At 43.4% G+C, this 24,586-nt stretch overlaps 1 long non-coding RNA gene across 1 annotated transcript in view; it reads left to right on the top strand.

Moving 5' to 3' along the window:
• Window positions 1–7,995: 7,995 nt before the first annotated feature.
• LOC127568598 (uncharacterized) overlaps window positions 7,996–24,586 on the top strand; it is a 46,898-nt gene continuing 30,307 nt past the window's right edge. Inside the window, exon 1 of the long non-coding RNA XR_007956036.1 lies at window positions 7,996–8,202. This is a non-coding gene — a long non-coding RNA (uncharacterized LOC127568598). The remainder of the gene's footprint in view (window positions 8,203–24,586) is intronic.

The following is a 24,586-nucleotide window of genomic DNA, read 5'->3' on the forward strand; positions in this document are numbered from 1 at the left end:
CAATTCCTTGATCTTGCTGATGTTGAGTGTGAGGTTGTTGTTGCGACACCACACAACCAGCCGATCTATCTCACTCCTGTATGCCTCCTCATCGCCATCTGAGATTCTGCCAACAACAGTGGTGAGAGCTGTGCCTAGCCACACAGTGATGAGTGTAGAGAGAGTAGAGCAGTGGACTAAGCACACATTCTTAAGCCCTTGACATTCAAATTGATTAATTTCATTTTTAAATATGCATTAAAAGTGAAAGGAGACTGACCTGGAATTTGCAGTCAGTGCTGAGTTTGAAAAATGCTCCTTCCAGAGAACTAGGAATTTCTTTGGGATGGATTTTTAACTTCTTACTGGTAGTGGTTGCAATTAGATATCAGATCAAGGTGATCTGTGGCTTCCAGCTACGACCACTAATGTCTTCAAGCAGGCGGAGTAGCCGATCATAACAAAAAATTCCCAGAGAGCAAAGCCAGGTGTGAAAACCACAATCTTTAACATTTTTATAAGATTTTATAGTGCAAAATAAACAGTTACATGAATGAGGTTTGAGGTAGAAGCTGAAATATTATGAACTTAAAAAAATTGTTTCAATTTACACATTTATGGAATGTTGAAATATTTATGTGAGGGTATAATCATACACACTTAAACAGCATTTAGAGCCAAGGATATTATTAGTAAGCCTTTATAGTTGTTCTACTTCTCCAGAAAGGCTTTAAAATGAACTGCTTTGTGTCCTACCACAAGATTTGAAAGCCATTCTTACAGTGGACCATACACGATCAGTAACAGTCATAGTGGTCTTGTTCTCTTGACTTTATTGCCTTGAGCTCTTTTGAGAATGAAGCTAGTGACATCACTGACTCCAACATAAGAACATAGTAGATGCAGGAGAAAACCATGTGACCCTCATAGCTTGCTCTGCAATTTAACAATATCATGGTTGATCTTTCTGCCTCATCTCCATTTTCCTGCCATGTCTTTATATCCTTGACTCCCCTGTAGTCCAAAAGTCTGTCTAGTCCCTCCACAACTATCTGGGCTAGACAATTCCTTTACAATATTTTTATTAAATCCATGAAAAAAATACAGAGTACATGCATCAAAAAAGAGGATAAAAATACTACTGAATACATTGTGTTAAATCATACTTAAGATCACAATACTGAAAATTAATAATCATGTGATAGTTAATAAAGAAAAAAAACTGGAATATTTTATTATAAGAAAAAATCTAACCCCACTACCAAAAACTGAAGCTGTTTGATTAAAAAAAAGACAAGGAAAAACCCTTGACAATTCCAAAGAAGAAATTTTACCTTATAAACTGTATAACCCCTAATCCTAAGTCAACATCCCTTGGTTCTGGATCCTCACCTGAATAAAGAAATAATCCTCACAGTATCTATCTTGTCAAGCCTTGTCAGAATATTGTATGTTCTATAGGATTATGCTCAATCTTTCCTCAGAGCACAACATTCCCCGATCAAGAATAAATCTACTTCAGTGATGACATGGAGAGCCAGACTGAAACATTTTGGTACTGAGTTCAAATACAGTATATACTATTCTGACCCAGAGATAAAGTAGTGGCAACTCGCTAATATTGGAAGGTTCAGAATAAATAACTTAACAAGCATTAACATGTCCCTGAAGACTGTTTACACAAATACAAGGATTCAATTCAATAGAAGCCACTTCTGAATTTAGAAGAACACCATGTTGTTAGAACAGTTGTATTGTTACAGAACTGCATCAGTTCTCACGGGTAAAACAAGCTTATTTGGAGTTGACTGTTCGAGGAATCACTTTATTCAGCCTGAAGGCTTTCTGGGAAAAAAGGACTTTTGTGATTGCACATAACGGGACATTTGTTTTCTCTGTGCATTAAGATGACTGTGGCAGAACTGAAGGACTCTTTATTGTGTGCTATGGAGCATTAGATCCCAATTAGCCGGGTGCCAATTCAGGTAACAGGCTTTGATTGTTCTACTGAATTTGATGATAATTTCAGAGACAACCAGAGTGTGGCAAGACTGTTTATGGCTGGCCAAATGTCTACATAAACTGTCAACTAAGGAATGCAAAAACCTAGGAAAATATTTAACTGTTTTTGGTAATTACAGAGATATATTTAGGTGAGTGTATGGCAGAACAGTTACTTCCTTAATGGAACAATGAGCAGGAAAGCACCTGACACCTGTGATGTCTCCCCATGCATGCCTTTATGTGACATAAAACGTGGTGATTGTCATGATCTTCACAGACACGGGCAACACAGAGTGAATGATTGTCTGCCCCACAGGTTTCTCTGAACCAGGTGGCACATCTCAGTGTCTATGTATACTACCAAGCCTGAAACTTCTCAAAGAGTTCTCCTCCATCAAGCACCGAAAGCTGGTTCTATCAGTAGAAGTCTTAACAATATCATTCATCATGCAATTCCTGACAAAGCAGCTTCAAAAAGTACATTTACTTACAAAACCTTGATAGATGTTTGTTAATCCATTCTCAAAAGGGAAGGAAAACTCAGAGTTGAGTAAAAACAGTAGTGGTTAATATTTTCTATCAGTTTGACATTTTTCCCTGTTTTTTACTGTTATTACCACACAAGAAAATAAGAGTCATTCAGCACAGAAACAGGCCCTTTGGCCCACCACATCTATGCTGAACATCAATTACCTACCTATACCATTCCCATTTACCGGTCCTTGGTTCATAGCTTACTATAAGATAAGATCTTTATTAGTCACATGTACATCGAAACACACAGTGAAATACATCTTTGGCGTAGAGTGTTCTGGGGGCAGCCCACAAGTGTCGCCATGCTTCGGGCGCCAACATGGCATGCCCACAACTTCTTAACCCGTACATCTTTGGAATGTGGAAGGAAGCCGGAGCACCCGGAGGAAACCCGGGGACACGGGGAGAACGTACAGACTCCTTACAGATAGCGGCCAGAATTGAACCCAGGTTGCTGGCACTGTAATAGCTTTACACTAACCATGACAATTCAAACGTTTGTTCAGATACTTCTTAAATTTTGCAAGGGTCCCTGCCATCCCCACCCCCTCAAGCAGTGTGTTCCAGGTTCCAACCATCCTCTGGTGAAAAAGCTCTTCCTCAGATCCCCTCCAAACTTCTTGCTCCTATAGAGGGATACTTTTGTTTTGGGCACAATCTGGCACCATGTTGACAGTTGAAAGAACGTAGAACGTAAAACACAGTGCAGGAACAGACCCTTCAGCCCACAATGTCTGTGCTGACCATGGTGCCAATTTAAACTGCACATCTGCCTACGCATGGTCTACATCCCTCCATTCCCTGTCTCTCTAAGTGCATCTTAAATGTTGCTATCATATCTGCTTCCATTACTGCCCCGGCAGCGTGTTCCAGGCACCTAGCACTCTCTGTGTGAAAAACCCTGCCTTGTAAATCTCCTTCAGGTTTTCCCCCTCTCACCTTAAAGCTATGTCTTGTAGTATTTGACATTTCCACCATGGAAAAAAGACTCTTGACTATCATAAAGTATAATATATTTATTTATTAGTCATATGTACATCAAAATACTCAGTGAAATGTGTCTTTTTGCATTATTGAGAATATGTAGGGCAGCCCACAAGTGTCGCCACTCTTCTGGCACCAACATAGCATGCCCACAACTCCTAATATCAGGTTGCCTCTCAGCCTGATAGCTCCAGAGAAAACAACCCAAGTTCATCCAACCTCTCCTGATAGTTAATACTCTCTAATCCAGGCAATATCCTGGTGAAAGACCACACTATTTCAGCTTGAAAGCTTCAGTATCGTGTAGTCTTAAAAGTGTGGCAAGCAAAAGACAGCCTGCTGGAGCATGCCATATTCCCAAAGCAGGAAATTGGCTGATTTTAGCATGCAACCAGATGGTTAAGAAGGCAGGTTAAGGGTGTGAAGAGCTAGGGTAGGAATAGTAAAGCATGAGAACTTTACTTGAGTAGAAGGAACAATATATGTACTTTTCCGAAGGGCCTTAGGCGTTTCCTTCTTCTCTTACACTTCAACCTCTTCAGGTCTATGACTAGCATGTGCCATTTGTTAATGATGAAAAGGCAACAAGAGTTCATTAAGTCCTGCTTATTTCTTTTTGAGGGTTGCAATTGCATATGTGACTAAATTCCTGCAAACATTTTACATTGCAGTTGGTTTAGTGGGCTGGAGACTGCTTAAACAATGAGGTTTCCCCATCTGATATAGGAGCACTTGCATCTCTCCCTAGCAGGACAATCTATTTTAATATTTTTTTAAGAATTTCTCAACACTACTCTCATGTGCCACATTAACTCTAAGCTTTGATCCTGCACATATGAAACTGTGTATAAAAGATAATACCTAGAAAAATCCTGACCAGTATTTAGGTAACCTCTGCAGCATTGCTGACTCAAATACTGTTATAAACCATGTTTAGATCTCAGATTAGTGTCACAGATGTCGTACGTTGGTCCATGAACTATGTCTGAAGAATTTAATTGTAATTATAAAAAGGATATCTAAGGATTAGAGAAGAAGCTTGAAACACTCAGCACATATCAGTGAGGTGAGAAACAGAGTTGCCATTTCAGGTCAAGGATCCTTTGTCACAACTTGAAAGTTTGCAGAGCTGGGCAGAGTGAAGAGAAAAAAGAGAAATAGAGAAACAAAATTATTTCCCTCACCACATATGTCTGACCTGTTAAGTGCTTCCAGCATTTTCTGCTTTTGATTTGAATTCAGAGGAAGGTTGCTGAGGTCTTAACTGCTAACTGAACCATGCCCTACTATCTTATGGAATTGTCTTCAGAAACAGGCTATTGTGCCTGGACAGTGTAGCCTATTTTACTGTTCATGGTTGCAAGATCACATAGATACAATCATTCCAGGTGAAGCAGTGATTCACTTGCACTTCTTTCAATCTAGTGTATTGCATCCGGTGTTCACAATGTAGCATCCTCTACATTGGAGAAACCACATGCAGATTGGGTGATTGCTTTGTGCAGTGCCTATGCTTAGTCCACAGGGGTGACTCTGAGCTTTCAGTTGCATGCCACTTTAACTCTCAACCTCACTCTTTTCCTGACCCATCTGTCTGCAGCTTCCTCCACTGCCATAGTAAAACCCAACATAAACTAGGAGATTAACATCTTATCTTCTGTATGGGCATTTTGCAACCCTCTAGAATAAGACTGAATTCTCCAACTTCAAATAAACTGCTCTCTCATCATTTCCAATTATCATGCTTATGCCCCTTCTCACCCTGTTTCTTTTAAATGCCTTGCCTACAGTCAATGGTCAGTCTTAAACCTGATCAGTCTTAAACCTGTCTCCATATGGTCTTTTGTCTCACACCTCACTCCTCCTCCCCCAGCTCTGCTTTGAAAACTGTAAACCCTTCACTCTTTCCCCAGTTCTGAGGAAGGGTCACTACCACATAACATTGACTGGTTTCTTTTACAACAGATGCTGCTTGACTGGCTGAGTTCTGTCTGATTTCATTGTCTTTCTCTCTCTTATTCTTTGTCTGCTCTTTTAGAATTACTGGCTTTACAGAACAGAAAGGCACCATGTCTGCTGTAGTTCTTTCCTACTGCAAATTCAGACTAATTTCAATGCCATGGTATTTTGTACCTTCCCATGCTTCAAAAATTCATCTAATTTTTCCTCAAATCTTCTTTGTCTCAGCCACAAGCTAATGCAATATATATGATATTAGAATAAACAGATTTTGTTTACGCATTACACTCAGGATAAAATAATCAGAAGATAAGATATCTTTATTAGTCACATGTACATCAAAACACACAGCGAAATACCTCTTTTTGTGTAGTGTTCTGGGGGCAGCCCACAAGTGTTGCCATGCTTCCGGTGCCAACATAGCATGCCCACAACTTCCTAACCTGTACGTCTTTGGAACGTGGGAGGAAACTGGAGCACCCGGAGGAAACCCACGCAGACACGGGGAAAATGTACAAACTCCTTACAGACAGTGGCCGGATTTGAACTCGGGTCGCTGGCGCTGTAAAGCATTACGCTAACTGCTACATTACCGTGTAAAGTTATCCTTTTGCAGTATCCTGTACACCCATTTTATTTTTTCCTCAATGTTATGTGATTTTCACACAAATAATATAAAAATTAAAAGGTTAGTTTATTATTCTGCTCTTATTCTATCGTGTTTTCTAATATCTTCTATTTCTTCAAAAGGAGTAGCATGTCAGATCTGATCAGGGCTCCAACCTGGTTTTAGATCATGAGGGCAGAGGCAATGATCAACATGCATATTGGCTCAACTAAATGGACTACTTTTCATTCCCTGTAATCTGCAATCTCCTTGCTCCTGCATTCCACATCACAGAACCCTCCCTCCCATCCTTTGGTCTTACTGTCTTTTTTTCTTTATTGACCTCAAAAAATGGAATCACTAGGGCAATATTGGGAATGGAGGTTGTTGGGAATAATTGAGTAATGCACATGATGACCCTTTTAGTACACCCTTCCTATAATTACCTTGTGATTTTGACAGCTACCTTATCCCTGCCTGTGTTCCAACCTGCACTTCATTTACCATCATATTTTTCACTGCCACTTGGATACTCTTTTTCCTGTTTTCTATGTTTTAGCGTCATACAGTTTGGAGACAGGTCCTTCCACTCACCTAATCTGCATTGACATTTTGTTTTCCCCAGGTTCTCTTCTAGTCCTTCGTTCATTCATCTTCCCATTCCCACCAATACCATAAAAGCATCACTCCTCCACATTCTATTCTGAATGACCCCTCTCCATCTCACTGCTAAACTCAGAGCAAATTGACCTCAAATGCTTTGAACCAAAAATAGTCCTCTCACCAGTGCTGTAAATATAATTAGATGTCACAGAAAATTGAAATAAATTGTTTTAAAAAAGCTAATAGGGACTGGGAATGGAGAAGGAATACCGGCTGTATGAAGATATCACAATGGAAGTATATATCATCCAAGTTATCCCTCAGGCATTTTCTTAACAAGGCAAACAGCCCAAGTCCTTCCAAGAGCCCGCTGATTGCCACTATCTTGCCACTCAGATACGAAACTGATCAGCCGTCTATAAAGAAACAATCTTTCATTCACTTTAAAATCAACGGGTGGTTTCCATACTGTAGCCCCAGGTGTATTGAAAATTTATTTATTTTCCCAAAAAATTACAGCGACTCCACTTCAAAAGTACTTCGTTGACTGCAAAACATTCGGAGACTTCCTTGCCTTACACAAACGCTAATTTTGTAGGGATTGGAGGGGCAATTTTGGGATAGTGCAATGAGTTCTTGCCGGTTTCCACAATCAGTATCACCAGGAAGAAGCCTACGGGGAAGGGCATTTCGGATGGATCTTCCTCGTCTGCAGAGCAATGGGAATGTTTCTTAAGAAAATGCTCCTCCCAGCGCTTTAATGATCAACGTTTCGTAATCGCGCCAGAAGTGGAAGATAAACTACAAAAGCCGCATTGAAAATGCACTCGGTGTGTAAGTGCAGGCAAGGCAGCGCCTGTGCTCTCCTGGACACGTTGCTGACATGAGTCACGTCCCCAGCTCGCACCCGAGCCTCTTGGCATTGACCATTCCCCGGGCCAGAAGCGACCGGAAATCCAGCCGCCATAGCAACCGGGAACTGAGCCTCACCCGCCCCCCCCGGCTGCCATGGCAACAGGGACAGGCTAAGCCGACAGCCATGGCAAACCAGACACCACCCCCCCCCCCCCCCCGCGTCGGTGACGACAACAACAACAACAATAACAAAGTCTCTGCCCTGCCGCCTGTGGGGATGGTGGTTTTGGCGCTGCCAAACACAGAGGCAGCCCTGGGCCATGTGGAGAGTGGGGCTGGTTCGGGGTTAGCGGGCGGCGCCGTGCAACGAGGAGTCAGTGTAACTTTCCACACTGCCGGGTGCTCAGAGGCGGTATCCACGCCGCTCCTCTTTCACAACAGTTTGAACGTTGGTAAGACTGGGCGCGGCCCGGCTGGACGACAATACCCCTTTAGCAATTCGCACGCAAAAACTTACGTCTTCATTTATCTGGGGAAAGGAGCCGCAAAGCCATTGAACCGAGTTGTTTTGTTCATGCATACTTTATATGTGTGAATAATGAAACAGTCAGCCGGGTTCCAGCCGGCTCGCTTGCCTTGCCATAATACGTGCAGTTAATAATGGATGAAGCCAACCGGTATGGCTTTTCTCTTTTGACTCTATTAATACACAATAGTAATCTACCAGCTAGAAAATACTGAGGTCGGACTCCATTTGTGGAAAAAATAGCATTTCGGGCTCATCAAAATAGAGATAGGTAAGTTTTTAAGATGCTGAGAACATGGGAAAGAGGCTAGAGGAGAAAGCCTGCAGGAGTAGCCTGTATGGTTTAGATTAAAACACCAAAGGGATAGCCAGTGCAGAGCAAATGGGTTAGATAAAGAAGCAAGTCGAGAAGGGCTGTAAATGGAAGCAGTGGAACCATTACCTGATGTTGACCTCATTGTTGAGTGTGGAATGCTGTAATGTACAAGATATAAAGATGAACCTGTCAAAGTTTGATAGAGCAGTGTGAGAGGCCAAGGTCAGACTGGAAATGGGTCAGGGACTGAACATTTGGGATCATCCTTGCAGATCAAGTGGAAGTCATAGAGACAAATGGCATGGAAACAGGCCCTTCGGCCCAACTGGTCCATGCCGACCAACATGCCCCATCCAAGTTGGTCCCATTTGCCAGCGTTTGGCCCATAACCTTCTAAACCTTTCCAATCCATGTACCTGTCCAACTGTCTTTTAAAAGTTGTTATTGTACCTGTCTCAACCACTTCCTCTGGCAGCTGATTCCACATGGATAGCACCCTTTGTGTAAGGAAAAAAAGTTGCCCTTCAAGTTCCTCGTAAATCATTCACAAAGTAGTTACACAATCAACGTTTGGTCTCCACAACGCAAATACAATATTCTGATTGAAGGAGGTACAAGTAAATTTGTACTTGTGGCACGGTAGTGTAGCGGTTAGCGTAACGCTTTACAGTGCCAGCGACCCACGTTCAATTCCCGCCGCTGTCTGTAAGCAGTTTGTACGTTCTCCCCGTGTCTGTGTGGGTTTCCTCCGCATGCTCCAGTTTCCTCCCACATTCCAAAGACGTACAGGTTAGGAAGTTGTGGGCATGCTATGTTGGCGCCGGAAGCATGGCGACACCTGCGGGCTGCCCCCCAGAACACTACACAAAGAATACATTTCACTGTGTGTTTCGATGTACATGTGACTAATAAAGATCTTAAATTTGTTTATCTAGAAAGAGTGCTTCGGTCCCTGGATGGTGGGAAGGGATGAGGTAAAAAAGCAGGTGCGGCTGCATGGTTAGGGTTGGGTGCATTGACTATGATGGAAGAATGAGTCAGAATGTCAGGAAGGGTGTGTTGGTGGTGATAGAGAAATGAATCAGAATCCGGAACAACCCATTCAGAATACCAGAAACGTAAGGAAGGATGAGTATGTTTAGTAGTGACATCTTGTTGGAGGTATCAAAAATGGTGTGGGGGATGCACTGAATGTTAGAGCTGGTGGGGTGGAAGATGATGACAAGGGGACCTTTACTGGAATTCTGAAAAGGAGAAAGGGTGAAGTTTGGAGGTATAGGAAATGAAAGTGATGCAGTTGAGAGCCCTGTCAACAATGCTCCAGTGGGATCCTTGGCAAAAGGAAAAAGAAGGTTGAATTGGAAGCACAGGTATGGAAGGTGGCACCATTAGAACAGATGAGATGGACAAAATTAGTGGATGGAATCACCTCCAAATAGGAAGCAGGATGGGAAGAAATTTTGTCAAGGGACCTGTGGGAATCGATGGGCTTATTGTAATTTCCAGGAGTTCTTTGAATGTGATCCAGAATCTCAGATAGTTTCTGGAAATTATCAGTATTGCGAGGACTTCCGCTTCTGCTCCGGATCACTGCAGGTCGAAAGCTCTTCTTCGTTGAGCTCACATCATCATTGGCTTTTCAGGCCAAAGATTGCCAGCCCTAACTGCACATTTGTTAACTGGAATATTGGTTCTTAATTTGTGTCCAGAGATAAAGGCAGAGTGGTTGAGAAAGGGAAATGCTGTAGATCCACTGTGTAAAGATGATTGATAGGAAGAAATGTTTGGTGAAAGTTGGTGAAATTTTCAAGTTTCAGACAAGAAGAAGAGAAGTCATTGGTAAAGTAATCAAACTGATGCTAAAAAAGGTGAGGGAATGTACCGAATTAGGACCATAATATAGATGATCCATATAGCAAAGAAGCTCAGGGGCAGCAGGCACATTAGAACACCACCAGCCTTTGCAGGTTCCCTTCCAAAAGCGCACTACTCTGACAAATATCGCAATTCTTTGACAATTGGTCTACTCATAGAACTGTGGGAGTAACTATACCATAAGGACTGTAACAATTCAAGAAGACAGCTTACTGCCACCTGAAGGACTATTAGACTATAAGGCAGCACAGTGGCACAGCTAGTTGAGCTGCTGACTCACAGTTCCAGCGATCTAGTTTCAATCCTGACCTTCAGTGCTGTCTGTGTGGAGTTTGCATGTTTTCCCTGTGACTGTATGGGCTTCTTCTGGGTATCCTGCTTTCCTCCTACATCCAAAAGTCATGCAGGTTCAGTTGGGTACTGTGGATTGCCCCTAGTGCGTAGGTATGTGGAAGAATCTGGGGGGAGTTGATGGGAATGTAAGGAGAATAAAAATGGGATTAGTGTAGATAGGTGTTTGATGGTCAGCAATAACCTGGTGGGCTGAAAGGCCTGCCTCCAGGCTTCATTATTTGGGCATTAAATGCTGGACTTGTCAATGATGTCCACATCTCATAAGTGAAAAAGTACAAAAATAACATACATTGCTAGAAGCAAGAGAAATAAAGGACTGCAGATGCTGGAATCTAGATGAAAAACACTATGATGCTGGAGGAACTCAGCAGGCCAGGCAGCATCCGTGGAGAAAAGCAGGTGGTCAACATTTCGGGTCAGGACCCTTCTTCAGGACTGGAGATAGGAAAAGGGGAAGCCCAATATATAGGAGGGAAAAGCAGAGCAGTGATAGGTGGACAAAAGAGGGGAGGCGGGGTGGGAACAAGATGGTGATAGGTAGATGCAGGTAAGAGATAGTGATTAGCAGGTGCGAGGGAGGAGGGGAGAGAAGACCCACCAGGGATGAGTCAAAGGTAAGGAGGAAAAAAAGGGGGATAGAAAAAAAAGAGATAGGCTAGGAAAGGGAAGAAAAGAAGAGGCATGGTTGGGGGTGGAGTTGGGGATTACTTAAACCGGGAGAATTCAATGTTCATGCCGTTAGGCTGCAAGGTTCCAAGACAGAAAATGAGGTGCTGTTCCTCCAGTTTGCTCTTGGAATTCTTCTGGCAGTGGAGGAGGCCAAGGACTGATGTGTCATAGTGTGGGAGGGGGAGTTGAAGAGACTGGCAATGGGGAGATGCAGATCACAGTTACGGACAGAGCTCTGAGAGGCGTGGGGTGAGAGCAGAGGTGTGGAAAATGGCAGAGATATGGGTGCGAGCTCTCTCGACCACAGTGGGGGGTGGGGGGGGAGCCACGGTTAGTAAAGGAGTTGGACATCTCGGATGTCCTGGAGTGGAAAGCCTCATCATGGGAACAGATGAGGTGGAGAAATTGAGAAAAAGGCACAGCGTCCTTGCAAGAGACAGGGTGGGAGGAGCTGTAATTGAGGTAGCTGTGGGCATCAGTGGGTTTGTAGAAGATGTCAGTGGATAAGGAATCTCTGAGATGGAGATGGAAAGATTGAGGAAGGAGAGAGATGTGTCAGAGATAGTCCAAGTGAATTGGAGAGCAGGGTGAAATTTGTGGCAAAATTTATGAAACTGTCGAGTTCTATGTGGGTGCAAGAGGTAGCACCAATGCAGTCGTCAATATAGTGGGGAAAGAGTTGAGGAATGGGGCCAGAGTAGTCTTGGAACAGAGACGGTTCAGCATAGCCAACGAAGAGGCAGGTATAGCTGGGGCCCACGTGAGTGCCCATATGTCTTTGGTCTGTAGAAAGTGAGAGGAATCGAAAGTGAAATTGTTTAGGATCAGGCCAAGTTCAGCCAGGTGGATGAGAGTGTTAGTGGAAGGGGAGTGGTTCTGTCTCTGGTCAAGAAAGAAGCGGAGGGCAGTGAGGCTGTCATGATGGGGAATGGAGGTGTATAGGGACTGGACATCCATGGTGAAGATGAGGTTGTGCGTGTTGGAGAACTTAAAGCTATGGAAGAGTTGGAGAGCGTGTGATGTGTCATGGACGTAGGTGGGAAGGGATTGGACTGGGGGAGACAGGATAGTGTCCAGGTACAAGGATACGAGCTCCGTGGGGCAAGAGCATGCTGAGACAATAGGTCTACCGGGACAGTCCTTCTTGTGGATTTTGGGGAGGAGATAGAAGCTGGCAATCCTAGGTTGCGGGACTATCATGTTGGTAGCTGTGGGGGGGAGATCTCTCAAGGTGATGAGGTCAGTGATGGTGCGGCAGATAATGGCCTGGTGGTCCTTGGTGGGGTCGTGGTTCAGGGGTTGGTAGGAGGAAGTGTCCGAGAGTTGCCATCTGGCCTCTGCAAGGTAGAGGTCAGCACGCCAGACTACCACAGCACCACCTTTGTTGGCTGGTTTGATGACAATGTCAGGGTTGGTGCGGAGGGAGTGGAGAGCAGAGCATTCAGAAGGGGTAAGGTTGGAGTGGGTGAGGGGAGCAGGAAAGTCAAGATGGCTGATGTCGGAGGACCATGTGGCAGTGGGAACCTCTGACTTGGAGTAGGTGGGGAAGGGGGTCCGGAGGACTGTACGTCAGTGGGGGTCTGGAGGCAGGCGATCTTGTGATCCTTGATGGCGGTGAGGGAGGCGAAGAATCGTCCATTGAGAGCTTGGATATGGTGGAGAACGACGAAAAATAACAGAAGCAATATGTGTTCCCTAAGTTACAGGTTTTATATGATGGAAGTAGGTGAGAGCTTGTTTTAAATAAATCAGGTTGATTGGAATGTTAAAGGATGGGTATTGGTTTTACTAGTTATTATCTCTAGCCTCTGTTTCTACCTTCCTGTCCCTCCAGCTGCCTCCATCTGCCCATCATCTCTCAACTCACCTGATTCCACCTATCACACACCAGCCTTTGCCTCCCCTCTCCCTCTCACTTCAATATACTGGCTATCTTCCCTCTACATTCTCCCAGTCTCGATGCATTATCTCAATCTGAAAGCATTGACCATCCTTTTGCCTCTACAGATGCTGGTGGATGCGCTGAATTCTTCCACAGGCTTCACCTTTTGAACCTGTGCGTCCACACCTCGATGGGCTTTGGGCCCATTTTGATGTCAAGCTCTTCTTCCATTGCATCAGCCTCAGTGCCTACTTATTTGGCAAAGAGTCCTCACCCCCCCCCCCACCCCACCCAATTGATGACCCCTTCTCATGTCTCCAACACACTTCCTCCTCATGGACACCCACTTCTGGCCTAGGACCCTCGTTTGACCTTTTCATTTTCAGTTGCTGATACGATATCAACTACCTTGACGTCTCCACTTCCCTCACCCATTCCAACCTCATCCCCTTTGAACATGTAGCTCTCCATTTGGCACTAACTATGGCCTCGTCATCAAACCCACAGACAGAGGCGATGCCATTGTCATCTGGCGGACTGACCTCTACCTTGCAGAGGCGAGATGGCAGCTCTCAGATACCTCCTCTTCCCTACCCCTGGACTACGACCCCACCAATGAACACCAGGCCGTTGTCTCCTACACTGTTACAGATCTCATCACGTCAGGAGATCTTCCCTCCACAGCCTCCAACCTGATAGTGCCCCAATCCCACACTGCCCGCTTCCATCTTTTATCCAAGATCCGCAAACAGGACTGTCCTAACAGGTCCATTGTTTCTGCCTGCTCTTGCCTCACCGAACTTACCTCCTCATATTTTGACTCTATCCTATCTCCCTTTGCCCAGTCCTTTCCAACCTACATCTGGGGTACCTCTCATTCCCGCACCATTTTGACAACTTCTGATTCCCTGGTCACAACTGCCTTATTTTCACCATAGACATCCAGTCTTTATACATCTCTATCCTTCATCAGGAAGGTCTTATGGCTCTCCGCTTCTTTCTGGAATAAAGATCCAACCATCTCCCCTCCACCAACACTCTCATCTGCCTGGCAAAACTTGTCCTTACCCTGAACAACTTCTCTTTTGATTCTTCTCACTTTCTACAAATCAAAGGTGTATCCATGGGTACTCACATGGGCCTTAGCTATGCTTGACTTTTTGTTGGCTACATGGAGCAGTCATTGTTCCAAACCCACTCTGGAACTACCCCTCAACTCTTTTTTTCTCCACTATATCAATGCTGCCTCCTGCACTCATGTGGAACTCGGCAATTTTATCACCTTTCCTACGATCTTTCACCTTACCTTCAAATTCTCTTGGGCCTTTTCTGGATCTCTCTGCTTCCTTCTCAGAAGATAAACTATCTCCCGACATTTATTATAAACTCACTGACTCCCACAGCTACCTTAACTATATGTCCTCCCAGTCACTTGTAAGGATACCACCCCTTTCAGTTTCTTCATTTCCGTTGCATCTGTTCTCAAGAAGGGGCTTTCTGCCCCAGGATGTCCGAAATGTCCTCCTTCTTCAGGAAACGTGGCTTCCCCTTTACTGTGGTTGGTAGAGCCCTCACCTACATCTCCTCCATTTCCCATACTTCTGAACTTACTCTGCCTTCCCCAGACAGGACAGAGATAGAGTTCACTTAGTCCTCACCTTTCACCCTACTAGCCTCCACATCCAGCACATCGTCCTTCGTAATTTCTACCAGCTGCAAAGCGATCCCACGACCAGTCACACCTTCCTCTCCCCACCCCTTTCAGCTTTCTGCAGGGACCACTCCATGACTCCCTGGTTTGCTGATCCTTGCCCCCTGGCACTTTCCCCAGAAGTACAACACTTGCCCCTACACCTCCTCCCTCACCACCATCCAGGGACCCAAACAGGCCTTCCAGGTCAGACAAAGACTCATATGCACCTCCTCCAACCTCGTCTACTGCAGTCGGTGCTCCTGACATGCCCTGCTCTATATCGGCGAGAGCAACTGTAGACTAGACGGCTGTTTTGTGGAGCACCTGTGCTCTGTCCACAATGGCCAACCTGACCTCCTGGTTGCACGCCATCTAAACAATCCCTTCCCCTTCTCGCACCAACCTGTTAGTACTCATTCTTCTCCACTGCCAGGGTGAAGCCAAATGCAACCTAGAAGAACAACACCTCATATTCTGCCGGGTAATCAACAACCAATAGTACGAACATTGAATTTTCCAATTTTAGGTAACCCACACTCTCTGTACTCTTTCTCTGTCTGATCCTCCCCACCCCCTTTATAAAACTTTACTTATACAGCACAGTAAAAGTCCCTTCTGCCCCAATGAGCCAGCGCCACCTAATTACACTCATGTTAACCTGCTAACCTATATGTCTTTGGAATGTGGGAGGAAACCGGAGGACCTGGAGGAAACCCATGCAGCCACGGGGAGAACGTACAAACTTTTTACAGACAGCAGCGGGAATTGAACCCCGATCGCTGGCGCTGTAATAGCATTATGCTAACCGCTATGCTACCGCGCCACCTGTCACTGAGTTTCATTCCCTTCCCTCACTTGGTTCATTCAGCCTATTACCCACACACTACACCTACTTCTATCCCCTCCCCCAACTGGTCCATCTACCCCTCATTCGTCCCTTATCTGGTTCCATCTATCACCTTCCTTACCTACTGAGTTCTTCCAACAGTTTTTTTTTGCTCCGAATTCCTCTAGCAGTCTGTTTGTTGCTTCTGATTCCAGCATCTGTAGTCTCTTATGTCTCCTGGAAATTGTTTTCACCCCTTTTAAAAAAAAGACATGGAGAGCCCTCAGCCCATCCTGGTGGACATCTTTGTGATAATGAGACTGTTAGGACTATGAATCTTTCAAAGTAGTGGCGAGTTTTGAGAGAGCATGGGGATGAGAGCATAATCAAGGTAGATCTCATTTCCTCTTCTCCCCTCTTTCTGCATCCGAAAGCCAGCTTTCTAATCTTTACCAGCTCTGATGAAAGGTTCTTGGCCTGTTAACTCGGCTTTTCTTTCCACACATGTTGCCGGCCCTGCTGAATGTTTTGAATGGTTTCTGCTTATTTCAGATGTCCAGCATCTCAGTGTTTTATAATACAATTACCCTCTCTCACTATTGTTAAGGATACCAGGCTGCAGAGTTGCACAGTTGAATTGTAAATATTTACTTTTCTTCAGGTACTGACACAAAAGGTCTTTAAAATTACCTTCCTAAAAAACCCCACCCTCGACCTCTACTATTGCAACCATCTACTCTTTTACCTCCCTTTCCACTCCAAAGCTCTTGAGCACCATGCCTTCCAAATCAGTGTCTATCTGTGCCGCAATTCCATGTTTGAATCTTGACTCACGAGAAGTACAGAACACGAGGAACTAAGAGTAGGAGTCAGCCACCTGGCCTCTCAAGGCTGCCCACCATTCAACATGATCAACGCAGATTGCCCCAGCATCACTTACTCTTCTGTGCCAATTCCCCACAGCACACAATTTACTTATCTTTAAAAAAAATATTTACTTCATCTTCTAATATCTGCAATGAACTAGCCTCCAAAACCCTCAAGGGAGAGAATTCCAGAGATTCACCACCCTCTGCAAGAAGAAATTCCGATACACCTCAGTGTTAAGTGATACCCCACCTCCCCCATTGTATCTTGTAACCATGTCACCTTGTTGGAGACATTGCCATTGGTGGAAACGTTTGCCCACAGGCCCTGTCAAGCCCCCTAAGGATTTTATATTTCAATAAGATCACTCCTCACTCTCCTAAAGTTAAAAGTATACAGATTTTTCTATATATGATAGGACAATCGTGTCTTTCCAGTAATTAGCCCAGTGAATCTCTTTTGGACTGCCTGTAATGCTAGTATATTCTTTCTTAAATAAGGGAACCAAAACTCTGCACGGTATTCCAGGTGTGGCCTCATCAATGCTTGTTGCAATTGCAACAATACTTCCCTATTTCTAAGCTCCAGCTGTCTTGAAATAAAGGCCGTTTGCCTTCCTAATCACTTGCTGCACCTGCCTGGTAACTTTGTATGATTCATACACAAGAACACTTGAATCCTCCCATACTTCAAGCATTTTGCAATCTCTCTCCATTTAGATAATAGTCTGCCCTTCGATTGCTCTTACGAAATTGCATGACCTCACACATACCCACTTTAAACTACATTTGCCAAGTTTTTGCCAACTCAATCTGTCTGCCTTATTACAAAATCCAAATAACTTCACCCCATCTATTTTAGTGTAATTGGAAAACTTGGATACCTTATACTTTGCTCTCTCCTCCAGGTCATTAAGATAAACAATAAATAATTGAAGACCAAGATCTGATCCTTGGAGCGCTATTTACATTCTATCAACCTGAAAAAGAATACTTTCTTCTACTATATACCTCTGCTGCAGCCCAGAAAGCATATGTCCCAACATTGTTGTAGTATCAAACTTTATCCCTCTCCTCATCTCCTACAACCCAACATTCAGTTTGATGTCTGTTGCCATTGAAATGGCGAATCACACCTTTTATTTAACATCTTTTCTTCCATTGTCCAGTTAAATGGGATTGCCCTCTTTTGGTTTCAAGCTTATTTATACAATCATGACTTCTAAGGCAACATGATTGCATGTTATCTCTAATATCCCTCAGCAATCTATTCATGCAATCCGTTCTGCAGAATACCTGCACTCTGTAACTGCAACCTGCATCTTCCCGTTGCCAGTCTCTTCAACTCCCCCTCCCACACTATCACTGATATGACAGTCCTCGGCCTCCTCCACTGCCAGGAGAATTCCAAGTGCAAACTAGAGGAACAGCACCTCATTTTCCATCTTGGAACCTTGTAGCCTCACGGCATGAATATTGAATTCTCCCACTTTAGGTAATCCCCACCCCCCCCTTCCCCACAAAACCCCCCTCCCACCATGCTTCTTCTCTTCTTCCCTTTCCTATATCTTTATTTTTCCTCTCTCTTCTTACCTTTGACCCATCCCCTGGTGGATCTGCTCTTCCCACTTCCACTACACCTGTCCATCACTATCCCTTACCTGCATCTACCTGTCACCACCCTGTGCCCAGCCCGCCCCCCCCCCTTTTGTCCACCTATCACTGCTCTGCTTTTCCCTCCTATATATTGGGCTTCCCCTTTCCTATCTTTAGTCCTGAAGAAGGGTCCTGACCCGAAACGTTGACCGCCTGCTTTTCTCCACAGATGCTGCCTGGCCCGCTGAGTTCCTCCAGCATCATAATGTTTTTCATCTAGATTCCAGCATCTGCAGTCCTTTGTTTCTCTATTCATGCAATCTTACATATTCGCCAGTGAAACATAAGGAAGTCCCAGTCATTTTTCTCAGCTCCCAACACAAAATGGGTACCATTGCCAGAGATCTCATCTAGTGCTCCATAAACAAGAGTTGATTCAAAATTTTGCTGCCCTTATTTGAATTTGTACCAAGTCCTTCTCACCCAACATCCTATTCTGCAGTATCATTGTTTCCATTCCCTTAAAATTCTTATTAGCTAATAACATCAGTAGCCAAAGGAGACAAAAGAGCTTAACTGGAGAGACAAGAGACAGTAGTTGCTGAAATCTGGAACAACAAACTGTCAACGTTTTGAGTCCAAACTCTACCCATTGCTCTCCCCTACCTTTTCTGCTTCTGAGATTAACTTGTTTCTCTCTCTGTTCTGATGAAGGGTCTTGGACCTGAAATGTTAACTATTCTACTTTCCACAAATGCAGCCTGACCTGCTGAATTTTTCCAGCATTTTCTATTTATTTCAGATTTCCAGCATCTGCTTACTTTTTTGATTTTTCCCTTAGAATTCTACTTGTTTTTTTTGAAAACCCCTCTATAGGTTGGACTCTGCTAAATCTGTATCCTCCCACCTTAGGAAACTCCTAGCTGCAAATGTCAATTTTCTTTTATGTATCCTTTTCTTAGGCAATCCCTTAGATTCAAAGATGGTCTTGCTTCCAGTCCAGTTGTGTGGACTCTGAGGTGGATAATGAGGCCAATGTGGAATGGACAGACTGTCTTGCGAGGAAAGGTTGGACAAGCTAAGCTTGAATCTGCTGAGATTTTGAAGATTGAGAGATGACATGTTTGAAGCATAAGATCCTGAGGGGTCTTATCAAGGTGGATGTGGAGAGGATGTTTCCTCTTGTGAGAGAATCTAGAACTAGTGGTTACTGTTTAAAAATAAGGGGTTACGCATTTAAGACAGAGATGAGGCAAGATGCTTTCTCGAAGAGAGTCATGAATCTTTGGAACCCTCTTCCACGAAGGGCAATGGAAGCAATGTCTTTGAAACTTTTAAAGTGCAGTTAGAGAGACTCGTGATCAGCAAGTGGGTGAACGGTTACTGAAGATAGATAGGAATATGGGATGATGAACCAAGTGGCCTACTCTTGCTCCAAATTCACATGTTTACATAATTCGGGAACTGAGGATTCAGTCTCAGCTGGGGCAGAAGGTGCTTGATGGGGTAGGTGGGTAGATACTTTGGGAAATGGTGTGTGCCTTCTGCTGCATATGCTGGGCGTCTGGAACTTGAGGTGGTCAATGCGATCTCAAATGCTCCTCCTCCATTTTGAGTGATCATGGGCCAGGCATTCCCATCCAGGGGTCTGAATGGTTCTTCCAGATGAAGCAGCAATTCACTGGCAGTTCATTCAATTTGGTGCTTACAATGTGATCTCTTCAGCTTGAGAAACCAAACGCAGATTGGGTGACCACTTTGCAGAACACTTATGTTCAGTCTACAAGGGTGATCCTGAGCTTCCAGGTGCCTGTCACTTTAATTCTGTGTCCTACTCCCATTCTGACCTCTGTGTCTTGACTTCCTACATTGCTGATGGAACAACACCTCCTTTTCTATCTGGGCATATTGCAGCCCTCAGGATTCAATGACTAACAATTTTGGGTAACCATTCTTTCTCTTCTCTTCGCACATGTGGCTGCACTTTTCTGCTTCAATTTGCTTTTTTCTCTTCCATCTCTGACTGGACTGTTAGAATTTAAAGTGATTGTTACCTTGACAGCTTTGATCTGCATCCCTTCACATTCACTCTGTTCTCTCCACCCTCCCCCCTCTGCAACTTGCTTGTTTTCTTACCCTTCCAGTTCTGACAAAGGGTTCTTGACCCAAAATGTCAACTCTGTTTCTCTCCCCATTCATGCTGCCTGGAGTAATAGAGTTATACAGAATAGAAACAGGCCTTATGGCCCAACTCATCCATGCCGACTGAGGTACTTTCCTGAGCTAGTCCCATTTGTCTACATTTGTCCCTACCTCTCAAGACCTTTCCTATTCATATATCTGTTTAAATTTCTTTTAAACTTTATAATTGCAGCTAGCTCTGCCACTTTCCCTGGCAGCTCGTTCCATATACCCACCACCCTCTGTGTGAAAAACCTGCCCCTCAGGTCCCCTTTAAATCTTTCCCCTCTCACCTTAAACCTAGTCTAGTTTTGGACTCCCCTACCCTGGGAAAAAGACTATGACAATCCATCTTATCTATGACCCTCATGATTTTGTAAACCTCTATAAAGTCACCCCTCAGCCCCTTTCATTCCAGGGAAGACAGTCCCATCCTATCCAGTCTCTCCTTGTAACTCAAGCCCTCCAATCCCAGTAAAATCCTTGTGAATCTTTCTTGCACCCTCTCTAGCTTAATCACATCTTTCCTATTGTATGGTGACTAGAACGGCACAAAATATTCCAGGTGCGGTTTCACCAACATCTTGTACAGTTGTAACATGACTTCCCAACTCTTAGACTCAGTGCCCCGACCAATGAATGCAAGCATGCTATGTGGCTTGTTCAGCGCCCTGTCTCCCTGTGTCACCACTTTCAGGGAACTATGTACTTGTACTCCTAGGTCTAGCCCTGGTTTGGCTTCTCAAAATGCATCATTTTGCAATTGTCTGAGTTAAATTCCATCTGCCATTCCTTGGTCCACTTTCCCGGATGATCTAGATCCTGCTGTAAACTAGACAACCTTCTTCTGTTTTTGATTTGGGATTCTCATAAGTTGTTTGGGACATTGTGAGAACATCCTTGAATCATTTACTCTGTCCACTTGGTAATGCCCCCCTCTTTGCTCCCAATGTCAACTGTGATGCCATTTTGCCACCTTTATCTGATGCTCTGGATTCTATCTTTAAATCACCCTCTCTATTTAACACCTTCCTTAAAATCTACCTTTTTGGCAGATTTGGTCATATTCCTGATATCTCCTTCTCTGGCTTGGTGTCCATCTTTATCTATATAATGTCTTGGGACATTTTTCTGTGTTGAAATACTATTAATGTTTATGTTGAATAGACATGACAAACTCAGTGTCTAAAATTAATGTTGCCTTAAGTCTCAGTTATCACTTGGAGGTAGAGATATGGCTCAGTGGGATTTTCTTTTCGAACTAGTTGGTATTGGCCAAAATGAAAATGGCAGGAGATACTCAAGGCAGAAATGCCTATTGAGTTTTATGCCTTCTACTTGTATCTCCTCAAAATCTGCCTTTTTTTTACCCATGGTATTGTATGCCTTTCTTCTGTGATAGTGTCCATTTTTTTGTCATGCTGTTTATGGAATCTTGAAAATTGGTTGCCATGTTTATCTGCACTTCAACAGCAACTAAACTGCAAAATTAATCAATTGGCTTTGAACAGATTAGAATATTTTGAGAACATGAGAGATTCCCTTTATTTTTGCACTTCTCACAACAAATAGTTTCTTTGAATGTATATCAAATTACGTTAAACTCCACAATCTGGCTTCTAATGTAATGTTATATATAACTCCCGAAGATTGATTGGCAATCCAAATAGTCACTATTTCCCATTAAGCCCAATTAGTTTCCTGAAACTGACCAATCTAAAAATCATTACATTATACTCGAAGGTATGTAAACATTAAAAATGTTGTAAAGTACAAGCATACAATTGGAGAAGATCTCTTGGTGAACATTTGTGGGCTGTAGCAAGATCTACCTATATCTGTAAAATGTGCAAAGTAAACACGCTCAATCATGACAGAACTGCACACATCAAATTTTCTAAATCCATTTATTTCAATTCACTTTAAATCCAATTTGGGTTTTCACATGGTATGTACCATTTCCATACTGAGGTGCTTATACTCCTCTATGTATTGTGACACTGAGAATAGTATGTGTCAAAGTAAACTTTGGGAATTAAGCGATATGAAAGCACACCTTGGTTTGCTTGAGTGCTAAAGTATGCTAAACAGGAAAGGGAGAAGTGGTTGGTTAGAGCAAGTGATAAGTGATTGCTCAGTTTCAGAAATGATTTGGGTCAAGGTTCATCAGGTGAACATAAATTAATTGTACCAGCTTCCTGACGACATAAACGTGACTCTACAGAAACTTCCTTTTGCTATTACAATATTTGGGAATGATAAATTTGTACATATTGTTAGATAATACCAGAATAGGGTAGCTCAATGCTTTCCAAAGAACCTTGGCTTGGCTAAAGTTAGCAGAACCTAGGCTAATGTACTGATAGCCTTGAACCTCCAATGATTTGGTGTCAGGTAGACAAAAATAATTTTATAACAGGTCTCATCAGAACTAAGTCTTTGACCCGAAACTTTAACTCTGTTCTACAGATGTTGCCTGGCCTGCTGAGTGTTTCCAGCATTTTCTACTTTTATTTCAGATTTGAAGCTTGTGCATTCTTATTGGTTTTCATAAGAGCTCTTGATAATTTTAAAACATTTTAATTCTAAATTCATTTAAGGAAGAAACAATCTCTGTTTCTGCATCAGACAGGATGCCAGAGCACTGCTTCACTGCAAGTGAATTACTTAAGAAGTGTTGTCAGTGTTGATATGCAAGTAGATGTGGCAACAAGTTTATATATAGCAAAATCTGACAACAGCCATATTTCCTTATGACTCAGAAGGAGGCCATTTTGACCCATTGAGTCAATACCAGCTCACAGAGCAATCCTATTCACCACTAATTTTCCCCATAACCTATTCTCCCCACATTCCCATCAACTTTGCCCCAGATTCTACCATTCACCCACACAATCTGGGGCAATTTAAAGTGTACAATTAACCTATTAACCCTCACATCTTTGGGATGTGGGAGGAAACCAGTGTTTGCAGGAAAAACTCATACAATCATAGAGAGAACTTGCAAATTTCTCACAGATAGCACCGAAGGTCAGGATTGAACTTGGGTCTCTGGAATTCTACTAGCTGCACCACTGTGGTGAACAGTTACCGCTGAAATATTGTTCCAGGTCAAGTAATCAGAACTGAATAAATGGTTGTAATGTTTCATTACACTTGCATTCATTCAGACACAACCTGTGTACTTTTCCATTGTGGTTTGGAGCTAAACGAGTATTGTGCCTTCTAGGAATATTTGTGGATGTGAGGACGCAGGCCCTGATCCAACTAGCTACCCTGTGAAGCTTTGACCCCGCAGCCTGATCCAATTACTTAAGAAGATGCATTATTGCTCGCCTATTTACAAGCCTTGGATCCCTCCCAGAAGGCTGTGCCCTCTTTTAGTTTTCTACTTACTCAAGGTAGGAACCCAAATGGAAGTTAGCCCAATTGACATGCTTAATTTTTAGTTGGGAATGGAGTACTCTGGAGTAGCCCATGACCCACTGCTAGTCACTGACTTGGAGCAAGGAGTGTTCTGATATGCAGCCCATAGGATTTCTGGTCCGCGAGCTGGAGCAGAGATGGTGGGATTCAATGCCTGAACCCAGGAATCCAAATCCAAGTGAGGAAGAAAGTTTGGACAGCAGGAATAAAGAACTACTTCTCCTTCTGGCCTACGAGAAGAGCTTGGACTTGGAGCTGCCCACCTTACTTCAGCTACCAGCTTGTCTGAAGTTTTAGAAACCTGGCCTACAGAATAAACCTGCAACACAGCTTAAATCAGTTTCCCTAAAATATATACATAGCCTCCATGCCTCCCGGAATGGGATGGCTGCCTGTCCCTGTCCTATCTTCATTAAATCCTTATAGCTAATTTGGAGATGAGTTAGGATTGGATTTAAAAGCTATTAAAGTTTTAACATCTGACCCAACCTCAATCACCCGTTAAAACCAGGAACCAGAAAGTGTACCAGGAATTTTAATTCAATGCCCAGTTATGTACAGAAAAATAAATATAGCATGGGTTAAGAATTAAAAAAGGAGGAACAGAAGGGAAAAAAAGATTTTTTTTAAAAAAATGGCTTTTCATTTCAAATTCCCAACAGCAATTAGGATCTGGAGGAATTGAAACTGCAATTTTAAAAGTAAATTTTCAGTGACAAAATGTTTGTTCAGCATTGTAAATTAAATTCATAATACTTGAAAGGACAGGCCCTGGTCTCTTTTTTTTATATACTGCAGTTACTGGGCTCTAATATGGAAATACCACAAATTTGTGGTTCATCATGTGTCCG

The sequence above is a fragment of the Pristis pectinata genome, chromosome 3, assembly GCF_009764475.1.
Source record: "Pristis pectinata isolate sPriPec2 chromosome 3, sPriPec2.1.pri, whole genome shotgun sequence".
In the NCBI taxonomy this organism is placed as follows: Eukaryota; Metazoa; Chordata; class Chondrichthyes; order Rhinopristiformes; family Pristidae; genus Pristis; species Pristis pectinata.